Source organism: Heloderma suspectum, chromosome 1 (assembly GCF_057233095.1).
Source record: "Heloderma suspectum isolate Gila_16-S chromosome 1, 16-S_ref, whole genome shotgun sequence".
NCBI lineage: Eukaryota > Metazoa > Chordata > Lepidosauria > Squamata > Helodermatidae > Heloderma > Heloderma suspectum.
Window position 1 is genome coordinate 196,295,624 of NC_139458.1, and position 24,313 is coordinate 196,319,936.

Sequence of the window (24,313 nt, forward strand, 5' to 3'; positions counted from 1 at the left end):
GATGACAGGCAAAATATAGAATTTTTTTCAAAAGCTACCTCACCCCAACCTTGCCATACATTGAATAATGGGAAGCCCTTGTACCTGAGGGTTTCTTGACTGAGAGACTAGAGTCAGCATTTACTCCAATTTGGAACATCACTAGTGAGTGGGTGGTGTGTTCAAGGGATTCATACATAGAATGCTCTTCTGGTGCTTTTGTGTAAATTTGTGCTATAGAACTATTTGACCTACACTGATGCAATAGTGTGAAGAGAAGAATGCCAAAACTACACATGTCATTGTCATGGATTAACAACACCCTGTTCCATGAATGGAAGAGAAAACAGGCAAAATAGTGAGCCCGCACTCCTTGTTGCTCTTCACTTCCTGTGACCTTTTATACTGCTACCAGATAGAACACTTCATTCCTCTGGCTGCCTCCATCAAACCAACCTCAACATTCTCTAGGTTTCAAGTATCTGCTTTAGGTTGTGTGGATATTGGCCGTTAGACATGGGGTGGTTAACACAAAAAAGATGCCACAAAATTTCAAAACAAAATGGAATTAAGTTTTAAATTTTACTGAAGAAAAATGTCAGTAGGAAAACAAATCTGAATGTATGCCCATGCACTCACATGCATGCACAAACACACACACAAACACACACACACAGAGAGAGAGAAGCAGAACACACACACACACACACACAATGAGGAATAGGGTGAAAAAACAAGGATAAACATATGCAGAAAATCTAATTAGATGGTGTCCTTATTTCATCAAAGTCTCTTTCAAATAATATCTTACATTGGTCCAGCTTTCTCAGTTAGTTCTCTAGTTACAGAAGCTCTGATTCTTTCTTTAGGACTCTGGCTTTCTTTCCTCCCTTCTCTTTCTTCTCCTCCCTGGTTCTCTCTTTCTCTCTGCCTTTCTCCTATATCTTCTAAACAGAAAACAAAAAAAACCCTCTCTCTCTCCAACTCCAAACCATAGTTTCTTGTTCATTTTGGCAAACTTTGTTTCTGTTTCCTGAGATGAAACTTTTTGTCTCTCTTCCTCTGACCTTCTGTTGAACTTTACAATCTCCACCTTCTTGAGCACAACTTTCTGACCTTCTGATAAATTATTAACATTTTTGGCTGAAATGGACTAAAATGCACAGAGGTTTAACCCTATAATATCCTAAAACCAAATTAAGTATAAAGATGGAGGACAGTTCTGTTTCTTCACAGTCATTATTCATAACGTGATCTCATTTATATTGTCTCTGCCTATAATCCATTTTCTCCAACATAGGCATGCATATGCATATATAAGACAACTAATTTATATGCCACATTGCCCAGATAAAATGCAGAAATGAGTTAATTTTAAATTGAATCACAAAGGCTGCATCAAACCTACAGTCTTTTAAAAGCTAGAGAGAACCACATTTTGAGTCATTTATGTTAATTAAATATATTAGATAGGACCAAATGCATGTGACATCATAGAGCATGACACAAAACCAAGAGGCTTTAACTTGCTCTCTAACTGGCAGGCACTGCTGTCTGCATTCTTCCCTCTAGATTTAATACTGCACCATTTTATTCAAACAAAACTGTTGATAAATTATAATCCATATTTAATAGCATTATGAAATATTCATACAGGCTTACAGGGTTGCTTTCATAAATGAAGGGCCAAAACAATCTTATTTTTATGAGGGTTTTTTTTTCCTGTTTGTAGGCCCAATCACTTAAAAAGGATGAAGCTCTTCTAAAAAGCCATCAGAATGGTCTGAGCCCAGAACAGGAAAAGTAATCCCCAAAAAAGTTTGGGACTAAATGTAGTGAGTGTCTAAGACTGAATAAAGTTACCTACTAATTTCTCACAGAATCTTTTTTAATTAGTAGATAATGAAGCTCATTATAGTAATTACATCATTAATCCTCACAGACCTCTCCCAAGTGAAGGTCGGTATTGTTAACCTGATTATGGGTCTGCAATGAATTTTCAGCTCCCCAAAATTTGGATGGATTTCTGATTGTGAGCTGACAGATTAAAACAAAATGCTTCCCTTGAAAATGTACAGGGGTATTTCAGATACCTGAGACCCACTTTCTCACTATAGGGTTCTAATGTTAGTCCTACGTAGAATAGAGCCGTTGGTTGAAATGAATGGGTTTTAAGTTAGTCATGACTAATTCAAATCTCCTTCAATGTCATTCATTTCAATGGATTTACTCTAAGTAAGACTCACATTGGATACAATCCTTTATTTTTTATGTATTTATGTATTTATTTATTTACAATATTTGCATACCACTCTACATACCATATTTGCCAAAGATTTCAGAGCGGTGACCAACAGATAGGATAAAAAAATAAAAACACCATGTTAAAATAATTGTTGTTATTTATTCATTCAGTCACTTCCAACTCTTCGTGACTTCATGGACCAGCCCATGCCTAAGGATGGATGAAAGTCCCTTACCTGGTCCCGCAGCTTGCTTCGCAGTGCGGTGGAGGCGCCCCATCCCTCGCCGCCAAAATTCAGGCCGGGGAGGAGCGCCCCGTCTCCCCAGCCGTGAAATAAAAAAGTAAATGTAAAAAAATAAACACACACACACACACACGTAATAGGCTACGTAATGATTTATGTAGCCTATCACGGCTAGATTTCCAAAGTCAGCCATGATAGGCTACGTAAATCGTTACGTAGCCTATCACGGGTGACTTTGGAAATCTAGCCGTGATAGGCTACGTAAATCGTTACATAGCCTATCACGTGTGTGTTTTTTACATTTAATTTGTAATGGCGGCGGCGGCAGCCGGTCAGAAGACCGGCCGCCTCCCCCGCCCCCGCCGAAACGCTGCCGAAACGCCGCCAGGACCCACCACTGAGAGGGACATTCGAAGGAGGTAAGTCCCATCCCGGGGGGGGCGGGGGGCGGAGAATTTCACTGCCAATTTTGGGGGGCCGAATGCGTTGACATTCGGCCTCCCCGAGATTCGTGGAGAAATTCTCCGCCATCCCTACCACGCCAGAGTTTCTTGTTGGCCGTCGCCACTCCCAGCTCCCCCAAAGGTCGAGTCCGTCACCTCCAGAATATCATCCATCCATCTTGCCCTTGGTCGGCCCCTCTTCCTTTTGCCTTCCACTTTCCCTAGCATCAGTATCTTCTCCAGGGTATCCTGTCTTCTCATGATGTGGCCAAAGTACTTCAGTTTTGCCTTTACTATCATTCCCTCAAGTGAGCAGTCTGGCTTGATTTCCTGGAGTATGGACTGGTTTGATCTTCTTGCAATCCAAGGCACTCTCAGAATTTTCCTCCAGCACCACAGTTCAAAAGCATCTATCTTCCTTCGCTCAGCCTTCCTTATGCCCCAGCTCTCGCAGCCATAGATTACTATGGGGAAGGCCATTGCTTTAACTATGCGGACCTTTGTTGTCAGTGTGATGTCTCTGCTCTTCACTATTTTATCAAGATTTGTCATTGCTCTCCTCCCAAGAAGCAAACGTCTTCTGATTTCCTGGCTGTAGTCAGCATCTGCAGTAATCTTTGCACCTAGAAAGACAAAGTCTGTCACTGCCTCCATGTTTTCTCCCTCTGTTTGCCAGTTATCAATCAAGCTCGTTGCCATAATCTTGGTTTTTTCGGGGTTACTATTTTAAAAAAGAAACAGAGTTCTGATAAAAACTCAATAGCCAGAGCTCTCTATATTATCCCCAGACCACCGTGCACACCTGATGCAGTGGCCTTGTTGTTGCTTCAAAAAACAGTGCTTAATTCTGCTAAGAAGAGATGGTGAGTGGGGAGGGCTGACTAGTGGCTATGATATACGGCATGATAGCCACTGTTTTCTCCCTAGAATCCCCCCTGGGAACAAGGACACTCTGTTATCCCAGAAATGCACCACTGGGAGAAGCATAATCACCACAGAACAGGTGGCAGCAGTGAAACAAGTGAAATCAAATCTGATAAAATGCTACTACTCACAATTGCTGGTTGCTTGAGTTCAGTTAATCAGAGCCTTCCCCAGCCTGGTGCTCTCCACATGCGTTAGACTACAACTTCCATCATTCCTGTCTGGGATTATGGGAATTATAGTTCAATACATCTGGAGGGCACCAGTTGGGGGAAGGCTGATTCAAACAATTCCTTAGTGGTAGCCAAATAATATCAAAGTGGCCAATCACCAGAGGAAAGAGAGGAAAACACAATCACCTAATGACTTTGACCAGCTCAGCTCACTACTCAAATTGGACCATGACAAGCTATCTAAACAATTTTCACAGACATCCAGAAAGAGCTAAATAAATACATGAATAAATAAAGGGCATATTTGCTGCACACATACACACAAAAGGATTCCAGGTAGAATCTTCTGCATTAGCAGAAGTTAATGAAATTGTTAAAAAAACAGAATGAATGAATGTAAGAAAGAAAGAAAGAAAGAAAGAAAGAAAGAAAATTAAATCTTTCCAATTTTGTCTAGAGTTATTTTTCTCCCCTGATGTAAAGGCTGTAAAACAGTTTGATATTTTTGTCCAAGCTGACTTCCACTTTCTCCAACAGTTTTGACGTAATTACTGCTGCCATGGTTCAGTGATGCTATGAACTTCACATGCTTCTATAGACTCAATTCTAGTGGGGAATTTCATCCTAACCCTAGTGGAGACTACGGATCGGTGAACTCATTGGGGTCCAGGTTGCGCGCCACTCACCACCAGACCCATGCTGGCCACCTGCCCCTGTTCACTGGGCTGTGTGCTGAGCCAGGCAGTCTGAGAGCACCAAGCAAGGGGTGTACAGCTGCCCGCTTCCTTGCTGAATTGCCATTTTGTGGGGAAATGGTGGCTTGTCCTTGTTCGTAAACATCCATCTGCACAAATGGTGGCTGTAAAGGGGCCATTTACTCAAGATAAGAGGTGTTGATGTATCACTAAAGCCTGTAATATTACACAAATGGACCCTTTATGGACATCATTTGCACAGATGGGAATTTATGAACAAGGACGAGCTGCCATTTTTCCACAACATGGTGGCTCAGCAAGGAAACAGGCAACTGCGCACTTGCCTGGCTTGGCACACACTGAGCTGAGCAAGCAGGGAGATTTGCAGACTGCTGTCTGGGGGGCCAGGCTGGCAGTTTCTCACCAGGCTTCAAGCCCCAGCTGGATGCCTGCAACATCCCTGGTGGAGACCACTGTTAACAGTTTCCCAGGGTTTGTAATACTCAGGGCTTATTTACAAATCAAGATTCAGAGGTTATTATGCCATGGGTATTATCATCAAAAGAGAACACCAGTTGTCTGTCTCTAGAGCTGGGAGACGGGGCAGGGCCTGGGAGAGGAGAGCTGCCTGGGAGGGAACCCTCACGGGTGGCATGGAGGACCTCCATGGACCGGAGATTCCCCATCACTGGAATCAAGCAAAGATGCATCTTCCGTACAAGGTGGGTACATGCATTTTCCTACTCACAAGTACACTTATAGTGAGGAAAAGGAGAATGTATTAATTAATTAATTAATTAATTATAATATTGCATACTTCATATTAAAATCCCTAAGCAGTTTGTGTGCAAGAGCCCTCAGTTACATCCCCTTGCAAGAATCGGTTGCTAGTCGTATGTTTTTATCTATAGATCTGTGAATGCCAATGCCCATCAAGATGATCGCCTCTTGCAATGGTTTACATGGTCATGTCTCCTGGAAGGAAAGAACATCAGATCTTGCTGGGATTATTGGCTCCCTTTCAACTCATTTTCATCTCTGATTTGCTTCCTAAATGTGGGCATAAATCAGAGTTTGAAATGAGTTTAGGGATTATTAGCCATTATAACTGACCATGTGAACTATGATCATTGTCTTCTTACAGCTAGACAAAATGAATTTGTATCAGCATGCCTGGTTTATCAGAGAGTGTATTACACATCAGTGTTCTTCTTTCTCCCAGCCAAATATAATGAAAGAAAAATCTGAGAACATGACGGGGAAAACAACCTGTGACAACAAGGCTGTAATACATCTACCCAACAATCTGAAGAAATCAAGTTTATATTCTTTCCAGTAACGTCACTGGGAAATAAATTCTTCTAATGCCAAACTGTCTGAATTTGGAATTCCAAACAGCACAGTGCAAATCTAGGTTTTGTAACAGGAAGCCTCAGGCAGGCCTCACAAACCCACAATCACACAATGGTACTCCCCAGCATTAAAGCTGAGGTGATTTTGCCCATCCCCACCCCCATCATGGAAAGGAGACAGAGAGGCTCTCCAGGTGTGACCAGGTGGCACATGCTGAGTCAGTGAGGGAGGTGGACTGCTGGCCTCATAAGCTAGCCACACCCCATCCCAAGCCTCTTTCTCTTCAGTGGGGCAAGCCTCCCGCCCTCCCTGTGCCTCAGTAAGGCATTAGCCAATTGGCCATGAGCGGGTTGAGTAGGAATTTTTGGAATGGCTCCTGTAAGCCATCTCCTTTCCCATATTCCTTACTGCTCCAACACTCAGGGGATTTGTTCATTTTGGCTGATTGGCTTCTTATTTCAGTCACAACCTGGCAGGTAGTGTGAGAACCCAAGCAGCTAAGTTAGTTCACCTTGGTGAGCGCCCGGAGCCACCAGAGGGTGAGGAGAGGCTGGGTCTGTCTATACCTCATTGCCGGCTGGATTAAGAGGAAGAAGAAGTGGAAGGAGGGCCACAGTGGGACCCTGGAAGCTGTGCCACCACAACAAATGCTTGCCAGTGGGCCTGGAAATTAGTGGTCACAGGGCCCTCACCTGCGTTCATGATGGGCAGGCAAAGAAAGGCAGAAATGCGATCAACGTTGGATCCTTTGTTCAGAACCAGGCAGAGGGTCCAGTGCCGGAGCACCATAGTTAGTGTTGTTTTCGAAAGGATATTAAAGTATTTGCAACTCCACTGTGAAATCAGAAAGACCAGACGATGAACTTTTTATAGGTTACCCTGTTCTCAACTGCATTTCAAAGAACTCATATTGCCAACTTTTCCCTTGGGTGAAATTTTCAGCTTCCTCCCTGTTCGGTGCTCTGGGAGTGGCTTTATCAAGTACACTATCGTATTTTAAACATCAGGGCACATAAACAACATTTGTAAAAAGCCTAGCATGTTGTGTTGGATAATAAATAATGCTAAGACTTCTGGATGACTTCAAGATGCAGTCTACAGTCTTTACAGTGGGGATTAATTTTAAGAATACAATTGAAATATATTTACATTACATTAATTAACCTACAAACATTTTACAAGAGGTCCCATAATTCATTATGACAAACAATCACCCAATAGGGAAAAATAGTCTGAGAGAGCACATTCAACGAGGATAAACATGGGGAGAGAATTATACCTATTATGGATATATATATATATATATATATGGATAATTGCAATATAAATAAATGCAATATCAGTAAAGTTTCTAGGCTGAGTCCAGACTTGGCCATATTTAGAGTAGACCCACTGAAATCAATGGGACTTAAGTCAATGGCTAACGTAGGTCCTAGGGATTTCAAAGTCTGCAATCCAATGTTGCTTTTAATTACCAGTGGTTGTAGAAGACGTCACCAGAATCAAAGAGTTAGGACGAAATCTTGTGCAATATAAATGGAGTCCCGTTATAAAATTTAATGGAGGAGGATGAGAAAGACCCCCACCCAGCCCTCCATGGGCTGTATGATGTCAGAGGGCATGGACACGCCCACCTGACATCATTTGCTCCAATGAGGGAAGGAAGTGGGGTGGACAAAGAAGCAGCTGGTGGGCCCCCTTCACTTCTCCTATGAAGGAATGAAGGAGACTCAGTTGAGGGAAGGAGGTGGGGTAGGCAAAGCAGAGTCAGGCCATCCCACACTCCCATCTGAGGTAGGACGTAGGAGATAACAGCAGGGATGGGAGGATGCAGAACAGTGGAACCTGGCCTATGCCAAGGAGAGTGGGCACTGTCCTTGGGGTACCTGGTGGACCACATCTATGCACAGGCTGGAGGTTTGGTATGCCTGGTCTACACTAAGCATGACTATATCTGAATCCAATCCATTGTGCTCTGTAGTAACCTAAAGGTTAATAAATGGTTAGAAAATTGTGTAGATTTACATGTATAAATATACTGTAATGAATCAAGTTGATACCATTTAAGTGAATACAGTACAGATAAACTTAAAGACTGGATTACTACAATTCTCCCATACCTGCCCGACCCTAAGATGGTCTTCAGAGGCCCTTGTCCAGATGCTCCTGCCAAATGAAGTGAGGTGGGTGGCTACTAAGAAGAGGGTGGCACCCCAGTGGTGAAATGTCCTCCACAGTCACTCACCTGATATCTATGTTGTGGTCCTTTTGGTACCAGGTAAAGTCCCAGGTTCTTCAGATTTTCATTGTTTTAAATCTGTTATATATTTTTTTTATCTTTACACTGTTGCTGGTTTTTACTTTGTCTTTGTACTGTAGTTTTAAACTTTTAAAATGGTTATATCATGTTTTATCATGTTGCTGTACTGTATGGTTTAGCTATTGTGAACCATGCAGAGAGCTTCAGTGTTTGGGCAGTATAGAAATGTAATAATAATAAAAAGAATAAATAAATAAAAATAACTGTTAAACATATTGGAGTGTCATTATTTTATATAACATTAATGACACTCCAAAAATTTTAACATACTCATTTCTCAAATGTATCTGTACTGTATTCACTTAAATGCTATTACCTTGATTTGTGTATATGTTTTCTTATACATGTAATTTATACTTAAATTTGTATTGTATTATAAAAATATTTAAAAAACAAGGCAAATCCAAATGATATAAGAGAGAATCACAAATATATACATTTTTAAGGAAAAAGAAGAAAACATTGAAAAAGAGACATGACAAATGGGCCAAGGCCAAAGTAGGGGTGGACGAAAGTCACTTACCTGTCGTCAAAGGCCGTTCGCGGTGGGGGGGAGGCGCTTCGCTGCTCCCCCCGCGAAGTTCAGGCCGGGGGGGGAGGCTTCCCGCCTTGCCCGGCCGAAATTCAGGCCGGGGGGGAGGCTTCCCACCTCGCCCGGCCGAAATTCAGGCCAGGGAGGAGGCGCCTCGCCTCGCCCGGCCGCGAACGCGAAAGTAAAAAAAAAAAAAAAAAAACTTCCCCTGATAGGCTACGTGACGATTCACGTAGCCTATCACGGCTAGATCTGCAAAGTCAGCCGTGATAGGCTACGTCAATTGTCACGTAGCCTATCACGGGTGACTTTAAAAAAAAAAAAAAAAAGCGCGTACGCGAATGGCGGCCCCCATACGGAGCCGCCATTCGCGTTCCTTATTTAGTTGCTGTAGTCTACGTAAATGTTTACATAGACTACGGCAAAAATAAGGGCAACGCAAATAGCGTTGCCCTTATTTTCGCCGTAGTCTACATAAACATTTACGTAGACTACAGCGACCAAATAAGGAACGGGAATGGCGGCTCCCTATGGGGGCCGCCATTATCCGTACACTCTTTTTTCTTTTTTTTTTAAGTCACCCGTGATAGGCTACGTGACGATTCACGTAGCCTATCACGGCTAGATCTGCAAAGTCAGCCGTGATAGGCTACGTCAATCGTCACGTAGCCTATCACGGGTGACTTTAAAAAAAAAAAGCGCGTACGCGAATGGCGGCCCCCATAGGGAGCCGCCATTCGCGTTCCTTATTTAGTTGCTGTAGTCTACGTAAATGTTTACATAGACTACGGCAAAAATAAGGGCAACGCAAATAGCGTTGCCCTTATTTTCGCCGTAGTCTACGTAAACATTTACGTAGACTACAGCGACCAAATAAGGAATGGGAATGGCGGCTCCCTATGGGGGCCGCCATTATCCGTACACTCTTTTTTCTTTTTTTTTTAAGTCACCCGTGATAGGCTACGTGACGATTCACGTAGCCTATCACGGCTGACTTTGCAAATCTATCCGTGATAGGCTACGTGAATCGTCACGTAGCCTATCAGGGGAAGTTTTTTGTTTTTTTTCTTTCATGGCAATGGCGGCGGCGGCAGCCGGTCGAAAGACCGGCTGCCGCTCCTGCCTCGCTCGAACACCCGCCGAACCACCGGCCAGACCAGCCACCGGGAGGGACATTCGGTGAAGGTAAGTCCCGTCCCGGGGGGGTGCGGGGTGCGGGGGGGGGGTGCGGAGGATTTCTCCCCGAAACTTCTTCGGGGGGCCGAACACGTTGGCGCTCGGCCCCCCGAAGTTTCGGGGAGAAATTCTCCGCCATCCCTAGGCCAAAGCTTTCCTAGCCAGGAGCTTATTTCATCCAGGATCTCTTAAATCTCATGCTACAGTAAATATGTTAGCCATATGCTGTGTTTAATTTCAGGGGTGGAAGGCAGCGGGGAGGGGAGAGATTCCTCTCAGGTCTAGAGAGGAAACAATAACCTCTGAAATGAATGCCCCCGGCTTCCTAATGTCTATAGATGCACGCTGCACCTCCTCAGGGGGCCTTTCAATCTGTTCTTACACCATCGATTCCAGAGTTGAGCCCTGGCAATGCAAAGAGATGCTAGTGCTGAGCCATGATGATCCCTGGTGCAAATGAATCCCTGCCTTTTAAGGCGCCACAGGGCTGCCTGCAACAGACTAACCAAGCTACTTTTTCTGGAATTCATGTTGAATAAAGGGTTGTTACTATAAAGCAGAGGTGGGAAACTTGTAGCTCTCCAGATGCTTTGGCCTACAACTCCCATCTGCCCTAGTCAACAGAACCAGTGGGGGGATCATGGGAGTTGTAGGCCAAAACATCTGAAGGGCCACAAGTTCCCACCCCTGCTCTCAAGCTTCCATGGCAATAGTTTAGCATGGCCTTGCCTAACCTAGTGCTCTTCAGACATCATAGACGGCAACTCCCAGAATCCCTGACCATTGGCTATGCTGGCTGAGGCTGAAGGTAGTTGTTGTCGAAAACATCTGAAAGGGACCAGGTTGAGGAAGGTTAGTTTAGCATTTCTACTACACTTAGCACAATCTCTGCTTATGTAGCTGCCTTCCTGCATACCTTCCTTTGTGGCAAGCAGCACTATAACACACATGGTTTTGTAGATGGGCAAACAATCTCCATCTCCTCAAGGGATGGATGTATCCAGGCCACATCCCAAATATTTCAGTATTTTAGCTAGTGCTGTTCCAAAGATTTCTCCCATATTTTTCCCCACATTCCCCACATTCTCATTCAGTCTGATAGAAAAGAAATCATTTCCAAAAAGAAATTGTCATAAAGAACATTGAACATGTGAAGATTGAAGATCAAGACCACTGAACAACCCAGATTCTTAGTGCTTAGGGGTTCAGGTTTCATTCTTACCTTACTTAGGAGGTAGCTGAACAGTGTGTGCGACAGGCCCCTCTTTCATTGTACAATCATATCTATAGCAGCCTGCAGCCACCTTGGCTTCCCACAATGTGTGTGCATGTTTAATTATTTGCAAACACAACAAAGCAACAGCAACAAAAAAGGAAAAAAGGTGGGGGGGGAGAGGAAAAAAAGGAGGAGGAAGGATTGAACTCCTCTATTTCAAATATATATATATATATATATATATATATGTGTGTGTGTGTGTGTGTGTGTGTGTGTATGTGTGTGTTAATACAAGTGGACCATATATTATATCTAAAATAAGCATGCATAAGAAAATTAATGGCTGTGGGAGATATGTTCAAATCTGGCAAGAGCAGTAAGACTCAGTGTCAGTGATATGTGGTGGGGGTGTTTATCTTTCCAAGCTTCAAGTGTAAGGGCTTCTCCACATTAGGGTTTTTATTAGGGTTGGCGGAGAATTTCTCCCCGAAACTTCGGGGGGCTGAGCGCCAACGTGTTCGGCCCCCCGAACAAGTTTCGGGGAGAAATCCTCCGAAACCCCCCCCCGCACCCCCCCCCCCGGGACGGGACTTACCTTCACCGAATGTCCCTCCCGGTGGCTGGTCTGGCCAGCGGTTCGGCGGGTGTTCGAGCGAGGCGGGAGCGGCAGCCGGTCTTTCGACCGGCTGCCGCCACCGCCGCCATTGCAATGAAAGAAAAAAAAAAACGCCCCCTGATAGGCTACGTGACAATTCACGTAGCCTATCACGGCTAGATTTGCAAAGTCAGCCATGATAGGCTACGTCAATTGCCACGTAGCCTATCACGGGTGACATTAAAAAAAAAAAAAAAAGTGTGTACGGATAATGGTGGCCCCCATAGGGAGCCGCCATTCCCGTTCCTTATTTGGTCGCTGTAGTCTACGTAAACGTTTATGTAGACTACGGCGAAAATAAGGGCAACGCTATTTGCATTGCCCTTATTTTCGCCATAGTCTACGTAAACATTTACGTAGACTACAGCGACTAAATAAGGAACCCGAATGGCGGCTCCCTATGGGGGCCGCCATTAGCGTACGCGCTTTTTTTTTTTAAAGTCACCCGTGATAGGCTACGTGATGACTGACGTAGCCTATCATGGCTGACTTTGCAGATCTAGCCGTGATAGGCTACGTGAATCGTCACGTAGCCTATCAGGGGGCGTGTTTTTTTTTTTTTTTTTAACTTTCGTGTTCGCGGCCGGGCGAGGCGGGAAGCCTCCTCCCCGGCCTGAATTTCAGCTGGGGCGAGGCGGGAAGCCTCCCCCCCGGCCTGAATTTCAGCTGGGGCGAGGCGGGAAGCCTCCCCCCCGGCCTGAATTTCAGCTGGGGCGAGGCGGGAAGCCTCCCCCCCGGCCTGAATTTCAGCTGGGGCGAGGCGGGAAGCCTCCCCCCCGGCCTGAATTTCAGCTGGGGCGAGGCGGGAAGCCTCCCCCCCCGGCCTGAACTTCGCGGGGGGACCAGCGAAGCGCCTCCCCCCCAACTGCAAACATCCTTCGAGGACAGGTAAGTGACTTTCGTCCACCCCTAGTTTTTATCCTGCAGCTTTACTGGGGCTTCTGTTTCCAGATTCTTTGCAGAATTAAGATGGCTCCTTCACATACACTTCCTGATTTTTTTCCCCGGAGAATTGACTTTATCTGCAAGTTCTATTTCATTACACAGTCACTAGATGGTGCTGTCATTATATAGCACCATGTCCTCTTTACACAGACAAATTCAAACTGCTTCTTTTTATTACCTCATCATCTCCATTTTGAATAAAGCCACGGAAATGATTGGAAAGCATGGGAGAAGCACTGGAGGTTGACAACATCATGTAAAGGATCTGCAAACTTCCAAGAGTAACCAATCTCAATCGAGGATAAAAGCCCCATGTGGAGAAGCCCTAAGTCTCTTTGCAACTTGCTTCCCACACTTCAATTAAAGGCCAGGTGAAGACAACCCATATGGCTTTTTTCAGATCAGGAACTGCAGGCAGCCTGGGAGGCTGCAGAGTAATTGAGACAAATATAATAGAAAGAAAACACACTCACAGCATTCTCAGCCACCTCACAGTGATTAGGTAAGCTCAAAACATCCCCCCCCCCCAATTCAAAATGAGGTATAAAATGACCTGGGAATTATGCAGATTTTTGCACAGCACTAGCTCTCCCTCTTCCCTGGAGCTGGACACAACACTTCCCCCACCCCCTGCTCACAAGTGCATTGTGCTGGAGGCAAAAAGGGGTCGGGGGTAGGCTGCCAACACAGTTGATGCTGTTCCCGGTTGCACTGGCAACACCCCCCCCCAAAAAAAAAACCCTTAGGAAAAAAGAAAGAAGTCATGCCCCAACCCCCGTCAATGGCGAGCCTTACCTGGGAGAAGTTGTTGAGAATTTCTCCTCCCTCTGGAGAAATTTGTTGAAATTGTCCCCCCAGTTTCTCTGCCCACAGATAGGGTGGGGAATTTCAAGAGGCCATTTGCACACAGCTCTAACTTCAGCGGCATGTTTTCACTCATTGGAAAAGTTATCAATGCAGTAGCCTTTAAACCAGCTCAAATTGCTTCCAGGGAATAAGCCAAGCCAGTCTGAGAAGCCTCTTCAAGAACAGTGACATTATCATTTGATCCAGAATATTTATGCTGACATCTTACAAAATACCCAATAAAAGTGTCTCATGGAATGCAGATTGTTTTGGTGATTTATCCAAGCAATATCCACATACATCATGCACTTCGTGTGTTTCAGTATTAATACCTCAATAAAACATGTCACTCCTCGTGTGAAGCCTCTCTCCTTGCTCAGGCAGAAAAAATAAATAAATATTGTGAAACTTTGAAAGGTCCCTCTCCCTCTCCCTCTCCCTCCCTCCCTCCCTCTCTCAACATAAATGAACTCTGACAAGGCAGAGGCTATGTGGATGACCAACACTTCTCCTTCACAAAGTGATACATTACCCCTCAGGTCTTGATAGAGAAGGCAAAAGTAAGCATTATGGCAATCATAACCATCCCATTCAAGTTTCCCTGAAACACACATGCCCTTTCTTTTTTTTAAGCAGGGTGTTGAACCTCCAGCCTCTAGGCCTAATCTCACCCAACAGGGGTCCCAATCCATCCTATGCAGGTTCTTTCCCATGCCCCCTTCTCAGGCCCTGCCCCCTTCACAGAGCAGGAATCTCCAATGTATTGGGGATTCCCCTTTGTGCACTGCTTCGAGCTTGGAGAAGGAAATGCACATGGAGAAGCCGCCACTCTGTGTATCAGCCAAGTCCCTCAGCTTTGCCTCCCCAATGGGGGTAGGTGTAGGGCAGGCAAAGCTGCCTGGGCTCAAGTAGGAGGTAGATTCTCCACTTGACTACTTGGCTGGGGCCTTCCCCTGCTGGGGAAGGTCCATGTGCAGTAAAACTGGGTCTCTGGAAGAATCATGGTTCTATATCATGCCAGGAGCCTACACACGTATAACGGGCTGTCCACTACAGAAGTTCAGCCAGAATGCATGGAGGGCTACAGGGATAGGGTCATTGGGGACATGACAGAGGGCCCCAAAACCAATTTCATCACTTGTCTCCTCATGAAATTGGAATCTTATAATTTTCTTGGTTCTGCTTGTTCTTAAGAACCAGCACACATGACCATCCTATTTGTATCATCCACTTTTTCTTCTGCCTTTAGCTGGCCCCTGTTCTCATTGAAGATGTGTCATCTGATTTGGTAACCATGCTTGCCCACAGAACTGATTAGGTTTATGGTGGTATGTAAAATCACAGCCTTAGCTTACACTGAACATGTCAAATAAGCCCATGATGATGAACATGGAGCCCCTATGGGCAGAAATAAGGAAAAAGTGACAACAGAAAAAAAGAAAAAAAAGATAACCAAGAATAGGACAGAGGTGAATATTTGTTGACTATCACAACTTTCTTTTTTACCATTGCAAACTAGTGTTTCTCTTCCTGAAGGAGGCACATTACAGCAGTATATGAGAAACACTGCATTAGTGTCACTAGGAATTCATTGAAGGGTGGGGTATAAGTCCAATCAATCAATCAATCAATCAATGTGCTATAATTCCATATAATAAAGAAAGAAACCAATGAAGAAATAACAACAACAACAACAACAACAACAACAATGGAATTGTGATGTAATGGATGAAGTTTTGGACTTTGTCCAGGGAGAGAAAGAAAGGTTCCTCCTGTGCAAGCACCGGGTCATTACTGACCCCTAGAGGGACGCCGCTTGCGCTGGCATTTTCATGGCAGACTATAGCAGGGTGGTTTGCCATTGCCTTCCCCAGTTGTGACTACCTTTCCCCCAGCAAGCTGGGTACTCATTTTACCGATCTCGGACGGATGGAGGGCTGAGTCGACCTGAGCTGGCTACCGGAGACCTGGCTTCCGCTGGGATCGAACTCAGGTCGTGGGGAGAGTGTCGGTTGCAATACTGCTGCCTACCACTCTGCACCCCATAGACTCAGGAAATGCACTAAATGACCTTGTCTTAGTTGTCACCTTTCAGGCTAACCAACCTCATAAAGTAGTTGCAGGTACAAAAAGGATGATCTAGAGCTCCTTAGCAAAAGGGTTGGATAGGAATGAAATAGATAACAGATGGCTCCATGTGTACTTGAAGGGAGGGTGGAAGGTGGGCCATTCTGTCAGGCTGCAGCAGGGATGATGGGGAGCAAGGCCATTCCATGGGCACAGCTGAGAGATTAGCAACTTTTGGCTCCTCTTTTTGTTGAACTTTTTCCTTTCCAGCTGGTCCTTGTAAGAACGTTGTAATACAGAAGTGGTTCCTGAGTTTGCTTATTGACTCCTCCCGCCCAAACTCCCTCACCTTTTCTATCATGTCTTTTAGATTGTAAACCTGTAGCCAGGGCCTATCTTATTACTGATCTTTGCTCCGGGAGCCACTTTTTGGCTGAATGGTGGGGGTAAAAATACTTTAATTAAGTAAATAACACTTGTTGTATTCTCCATGTGGTCTGGGAAGATCAACAAATGTGTTGTCTACATTAATATGTGATAGTGATTCACATGAGTGATTAACTGTGCATAAACTTGCATAAAAAAATAAGAGAGAAAATTTAAAAAATGTGCAGAGACACAAAATGTACAGATCAAAGGGAAAAAATGTGTAGTTCCAAAAGAACATTGTGCAGTTCCAAAATTCAACTCCTGCAAAAGTAAAAGTTGTCTTTTGTTAGCTGATGGAAATGTGATTGGTAATGAAAAAAGTATGCAGATCAATCTACACATTTCTTCTCCTGCTGCTAGACATTCCCCACAGACTCCACTGCTAGTCTCCACAGAGTGTTCACCAATGTTTCGAAGATGAAGAGAATCATTCTAGAACGTGGTGATCCCTTTCCTGGAATGTCATATGAGGTTGTCAGTACTATGATCAGAACAGTGTGATGCCAGAAATATCCAATACAACATTCTTAACAGGGACCTTATTAGGGCAAAGTTCCATGAAGCATTTGTGTCTGAAAGTATCATCATCATTAGGGATGGGTGGGTGCCCCCCCGGTCCAGGTTCTCTGGGCGCCTGCCCAGCCCCTGTCCCCGCTTGCATGTAACTGGTCCTACATTGCAGCTCCCCACTACTCTCTGCGCCACCCGCACTCACCTGGGCAGCCTCGTCAAGCTCTGAAATCCCCGTTTTTTGGAAAATAAAATGGCAATCGCGAAAATGCGCATATTTGTGTATATGCAAAATGCGGCTATGAATCGCCCATATACTCAAGATTACAGGCATTTGTTTATCTGTAATCTTGCACATATGAGCCATTCATGGCCCCATATGTGGAAATATGTGCATTTTCACTATGCGTATATTTGCATATGCACAGATATGTGTGCATATACCCAAAATGGGGCTGTGAATGGCTCACAAAAGCAAGACTACAGGCAAGCAAATGCCTGTAATCTTGCCTATGTGGGCTATTCACAGCCCCATTTTGGGTATATACAAATATGTGCTTTTTCGTGATTGCCATTTTTCCTGGAAAGTGGTGATCGTGGAGCTCAATGCCACCACCTGGTTCAGTGCAGGTTGCTCAGTGAGCATGGGCAGGGGGTGAGCGCAGGCAGGGGCTCGGTGTGGGCAGAGGGGTTCTGCTGGGTTCCCAGACAGAACTGGATGCCCACGCCATCCCTAATCATCATAACACAGCAACCAGTCTGGTTCTCAATGGTGGTGGAACCCCTTCTTGAAGCTATTTAACGATTCTGACAAGTACAGCAAGACAACCTTAAGGGACAAAATGATTGAGCTTTGAGAAGAGAAAAATATTCTGTCTAGATATATTGTTGTAATCAAAAGTCAGCCACATGTTGACTTCAAAGAATCACCTGGGAAGTACTCAACTCTTCCATGATCCCTCTTCACTCTCTATGGAAACCTACTCTGTCTCCTTATGTAAAAGAAGTGAAAAGTCAACCATGGTCTAGATCACACATGCACACTGCGCTTTTCTTGCCCACTCACACAGCACTCCAGTCAACAGAGCAGCTCATTCAGGTAATCTTAGTAGACACACCAAAAGCTACCAGAGGTGTCCTGCTATCATTGAAGGCTATTCTGTGCCTCTCGAGACAGGAGGACTCTCTGTTTTCAAGAAGCAAAGTTTTTAGCTGCACTTGACCTGTCAAGTCCAGTTGCTTGTGGCCAGGAGAAGCAGGAAGACAGGAGTCAAATCAGCAGTGAAAATATGTCTGAAGTACTATAACATTTGTCTCTTTAAGGGAGCATGAGTCATGGCTTCTGTCTCTTTGTGGTGTGTGGAATATGTGGTAGAAATATTAGGATTTCTTAAGGGTTGACTTTGATTGCTCCAAGAATGGATGTCGTCTGTAGATACTGTGTCCACCTGGGATTTTGTTTCCCTCTTGTCCTTAATTTTAAACAAAAATATCTCTCACTCCACATAAGGTTTTACTGGAGTTTTGGATGCCTCTTGTGTGAAGCTTGGATAGAACAGTCCTCTGCATTTGTGCTGTCGGATTCCCATTTCTGAGATTTTCCTTCACTCTATGTCAGCTTCTAAATGTCATGGAATGTGACTCTAAGCAATTGAGCATGTACGCATAGTTGCACACACAAGGAAAATGCACAGGGGTGTTGCAGAGTAGGGATGTACGAAAATCACTTACCTGTTCGTGGATTATGTTTATGGGGGGGGAGGCGTTCCGTCCCTCCCCCTAGAATCCTGGACGGGGGGGAGGCGCTCCGTTCCTCCCCCGCAGAATCCTCCATGGCTGGCTGTGCGCCGCAGCAGCTCCGTGGAGCAGCCGGCCAGGCCCAGCCAGGCCAGAGCCGTCCGCAGCCGGATTTCCGGCCGCGGAGGGCTCTGGGGGAAAAAAAAATGCATACGCAAATGGCGGCGGCCAGCTATGGCCGCCTCCATTTGCATTCCTTATTTTTGACTTCTTAATCTATGTAAATAATTGCGTAGACTAAGACAGCAAAAATAAGGGGGACGCAAATAGCGTAGTGGACGCTATTTGCGTTCCCCTTATTTTCGCCGTCTTAGTCTACGTAATTATTTACGTAGACTAAGACGGCCCAAAATAAGGAATGCAAATGGCAGCAGCCATAGCCGCGGCCATTTGTGTATGCCTTTTTTTTTTTTTAACCGAGTCGTTTTAGGCTACGTAAGTTTTTACGTAGCCTAAAACGTCTAGGTAAAAAAAAAAAAGGTGTACGCAAATGGCGGCAGCCGTAGCCACCGCCATTTGCATAAGCCTTTTTTTTTTTTACCCAGACATTTTAGGCTACGTAAAAACTTACGTAGCCTATCACGTGTGTGTAAAAAAAAGAAAAAAGAGAACTGCAAATGGCGGCAGTGGTGGCAGCCGGTCAGAAGACCAGCCGCCGCAGCTGCCGCCGCAGCCGCCGCTGCCCGGAAGATCCGCCCCAGGTAAGTCTCTTCCCGGGGGGATCCGTGGGGGGGCAGGGGGGCAGGCCGTTCTGCCACAGATTTCGGGGGGCCGAATGCACTGGCATTCGGCCTCCCCAAGATCCGTGGTGGAATTCTCTGCCATCCCTATTGCAGAGGCATGCACTATGGACATGAATTACAGTCACATACGACTCTGCAGTTCCAAATGTTCCTTCAAAAAGAGAGGGAACAAACAAATAAGTCCCTTTTAGCACAGATCTAGCCATCTTCAACAAATATTTTTTTCATAAAGTTTACATTGTCCACTAAATATTATTCATAATAAGAACACATCCAGGGAGGTAAGACACGCCAGCTTGTTACAGAGAATTTGTCATAGATCATTTCAGACTGAGTTGTCTGTTCCCCAATTAATATTCACTTACCAAGGAAAAGAGCAAGAAGTTAACGTCACAGATATGTACAATGACAGAATTAAGTGTGCATGTTTCAGAGCATTATCATTAATATAATTAAAGCCAATTTCATTTTCCTAATTAGATCTTTCTTATAGAGGCTGGGAAAATCACTGGTGATAGTTTAGCAGTCCAGCTTGACTGGAATGAAAACCGAAAGGGGATTAACCACTCAGTAGCAGAAATCTTGATTTTGAAAGGATTCCAAAGCAAAAAAAAAAGAACTTTTTTTTTCCACCTAGGCATTTACAAAATCTCCCTGAGAAATTTCACTAATCTTATCTTATTGACCTTCCTTAAGCTTTCATCAGAATTCTTGAGATGGTTTTCCTCAATAGAAATCTCAAACTTCAAATCAGATTTGGTTTTAGGTGAATTGTAGTGGCAATCACCTGAAGAGTGAGGTAAAAATGCTTAAAAGAAAATATGAGGTGAATTCCTGGGGATTTTCATTATAGTCTTATCAAAACTCTTTTCTCTTCCCTCAAGATTTCTCAGGTGCTTTGCCTAGGTTGAAAGAAACCTATCAGTTTTCCTCAGATTTTCCCCTTGTTGAAACATGGATGATGCATCAATTATCCACTAGTACTATATGAAAAATTCTTCCATTTCTCATCTATCTTCTATCTATCTTCTGTTCTATCTCTCTATATAGAAGGGTTTGTTTGTATGTCCTCGATGGACTCGAAACCATACATACAATTGTTATGAAACTTTTAGAATTTGTCCTACCTATTTCTGGGATGGTTTTAGGTATAGTGAACATTCCACCTGCCATCCTGAAATAAAATTGTGGCCAATCCAAATTTTTGAAGATTTATAGCTTCAATACCATTTGATTGATTTCAACCAAATTTGGCATGACTATTCAGCACTGCAGTGAGGAAATTTTAACCATACAAAAATTGTGTCTGTCATCTTGAAACAAAATGGTGACCAATCAAAACTTTCCAAAACTGGGAATTTAATAGAAACAGAAGTAAAATTATGATCACTGGAAATTTAGGGATTTTAGTTAACTCCATTGAAGAATTAGTGTCCAATGTTCACCCTGGAACTGAGAAATTAGCAACTAGACCCATGTCATGGTTATGTGAAAGACCTATTTTAGTTTCAGAAAAGGATATGGCTGCAATGGTTAATGAGCTTATCATGGACACTGACAAAAGAATTTATTATTCTATAGATGCGGTAGTCAATGTGGACAAAACCATCCACTACCCTGTAGAGTTCCTAAATTCACAGAATCCACCTCAGTTGCTTTAGCACAAATTACATTTAAAGGTGGAAACACCAATAACACTTTTGCGCAATTTAAGACCACCAATGTTGTACAATGGGATGTGCCTTCAGGTAAAGACCCTAAGGTCCCACATGATTGAAGTCACAGTTTTAACTGGGTGTGCTATGGGTGAAACTGTATTTGTCCCTAGAATTCTGATAATTCCTTCAGATTGTCCATTACATTTTAAATGAATAGTTTCCAGTTAAACCCTGCTTTGCTATGACTATTAACAAATCACAGGGGTAGTCACTGAAATTTGCCATTTTGGGCTTGCAGACTGACTGAGTGGTTTTCATGGACAGCTTTACATTGTATGTTCCTGTGTAAGTTCACCCCACAATTTGTTTATTTTCATACCCAATGGAAGAACAGCCAACGTACAAAGAGGGTCTCTTAATTTTAATTTGCTTGTAGGGAATAGACTGTTAAATGTAATTGATTACAATTGACCCCCAAGCAACAGCCTCACTTCCTGACCTGTAGAATGGTAACAGTTACCTAACTAATTCTGTTGCTGTGAGCAAGAAGGAGATAATTTTTGGTTGCTTAGGCCTTAGGGATATCTGGGAGTCAAAAGAAAAATAAATAATGCATTTCTAATAACTGCCTTTGAACGAAAAATGAATCATGTTAAGTATACAATAAGAATGAGAGGATTCTCATTCCAGTCCTTTGTTATTTCTCTGCATTTCTCTGCTCTGCATTTCACCTCTTTTGAATTCAGATTTAACTATTTCTAAACTCAATTCTGGAATTGGGAGCTTGCGTAGTTTGTTGCTGCTTTCAATAATTTCCCTTCCTTCACATCTTCTTTCCGCAAACAGTGCCAAAAAGAAGAAGAAGAAGAAGAAGAAGAAGAAGAAGTCTTGATGTGACTGTATGTATCATTGCATCAAGATACTGCTTGTGCATATCATCTCTTGATGTGCATATCATCTCTTGCACATTGATGTACAACATGAAAAGGATCTTCATGGCAACAAATGTACAATCACATCAAGATTGTTTTCCTTTTCAGTGCTTTATCAGTGCACACAAATGCACACACACATTGGTAAACCTCCACATACACAAAAACCACAGAGAATGATCCGATCAAGGTGGTTGTTGTTGTTGTTGTTGTTGTTGTTGTATTTGCAGTGTTTCATCAATGGGCACATGCACACTGGCAGTACAGAGAGGGGGGAAATGAGGAGACTAAAAATTGTAACCAACTGCACATGTGTATTACACTGCAAAAGCTCCCCTTTAGAAATAATACCAGTGAGTTCTGATGTAATTACCAGTGAATGCAGTTAATTCAGTACTCTAAAATACTGGATACTTAAAATGAACAAAATTTTGGAAGCATTCTTAGGTCATCACAGCAACGTATATGGGGTTTACAGAGCCAGCTCTACCATTAGGCAAATTTAGGCAGCCACCTTGAGCCACTAATTTCAGTGTCATGAATGGACAGCAAATGGGCAGTTATTGAATATATTATTATTGTATTGTTACTGCAGGGGAAGGGGAGAGGCACTTGGGAGATTTCCTGTCTCGAGCGGTAACATACCTTGACTGGGCATATTTTATTTTATGTATGCATTTATTACATTTCTATACTGCCCAATAGCTGAAGCTCTCTGGATGGTTCACAAAAATCAATCAATCAATTAAATCAATTTCCTCACTGCCTTTCAAGACCATAATTTCCCAAGGTAGATTACAGAATACAAAAGACAATAAAATTCCCAAACACAATAAAGTTATATTGAATATAAACAGATTCCGGAGTGGTGAACAACAAGAGATAAAATGTACAAAAGATAAAAAGAATGAAACATGATGTTAAAATTATGCTTTAAAAAACAGAGTGCCAATAAAACCAAAGCTGGTTAACCAAGGAAGTCTTCCTGGAAAAGTGCTGTGTTCAGAAGGCACTGGAAATAACCCAGTGTTGTTGGCACCTGCCTGAGTGACCTCCAGAGGCAGGGAGTTCCCTTGGAAGGGAGCTACCACCCTAAAGGCTCTTCTCCAGGTGGATTCCAATCAGGCCATAGGCCCATGTGGAACCACCAGGAACAAGCCCTCTGATTACTTCAGTGACTGGGCAAGTTGGTAAGGGAGAAGGTGCTCTGTCTCAGGCAGCAAGAGGTCTTGGGCCAGCCCTGGGTTTATGCAATAAACAACCATCAGCCCTTAAATCTCTCCTGGCAGAGACATCTTCAATTTCTGAGCACTAATTTTAGCTAGCAACCACATGGAAAACATACTTTCTGTTTCTTCCCATAGAAACTTGATTCACAGCTCCATTGTGGTTTAACATCAGTTTCTCTGATAAACATTATTTAACTACTTGCCAGTTCTCACTGATAGGGCTATAAAATGTGATTCAGTGAACAGAAGCTCAATGAATAACAGCTCAGTTCTAAAATACAATTGAGCCCTAGGTCTCTTATCTTTCTATATCTGCAACAAGCACTCTGTTCAATCACAAGATGCTCAAATGTGTAAAATGCATTTTTAGGTGGCTGTTAGTCATTCTTTATATGATGTGAGCAAACTTCAAAAAGATGGCCCTTTTAAAAAGTATTTGCTGCTTCAAAGAATTAAAGAATTTCCTGGCATTTAGCTACATCTGTAAATTCACCATTAGTGCTCTTATAATACTGTGTTCAAGCAGATATGTGACAGTTTAGTCACAGCTTATCCAGCTACAGTTTAGTGTCATTAGCTAGCCCTGTATTTCAACTTTGTGTTTGCCAATATTTCTATCCAGTGATGCACACCCTCTTTACCCTAGGTTCTCTGTGTTGGTTGATGATATAGCCTATATATATTTGAGTGTGAGTGTGTGTGTGTGTATGTGTATGTGTGTATGATACTTAAAGATGAAAAAGTTATGGTACTACAACAAATTGTGCATTCCTTTAAGGAGTCTGCTTCATCGCAAAAAGGATAAACACATAAAGATATAATATTTAGTTTTCCCTTCCTTCAGGGTTCCATTTCCCACACATTCTTTGGGCAGCCAGCTTTCCACATTACTTGGATATGGGAAAGCTTCCTGTCTGGGGGTTGGATCCAGGATCTGCCTTCTGTGAGAGGAAGGGACCTTTCTTGAGATGTAAGGCTCCTCTCACAGAAGGTCTCTCCACCTGATTTTGGTGATCTCCCTCCCCACCACCACACACACACACCAGAGCTCACCCCATTCAGCAGTGTGTCTGCGTAGCGTTTTTAGGGGGCTGGGGGGTTGTTTTGGGAATGAGTGAGCAGAAGTGCAGTTGATACAGTGTAAATCTGGATCCAACCTTTTATTTTTCTAATCCCTGGAGATGAGTCACATTGCATGACCA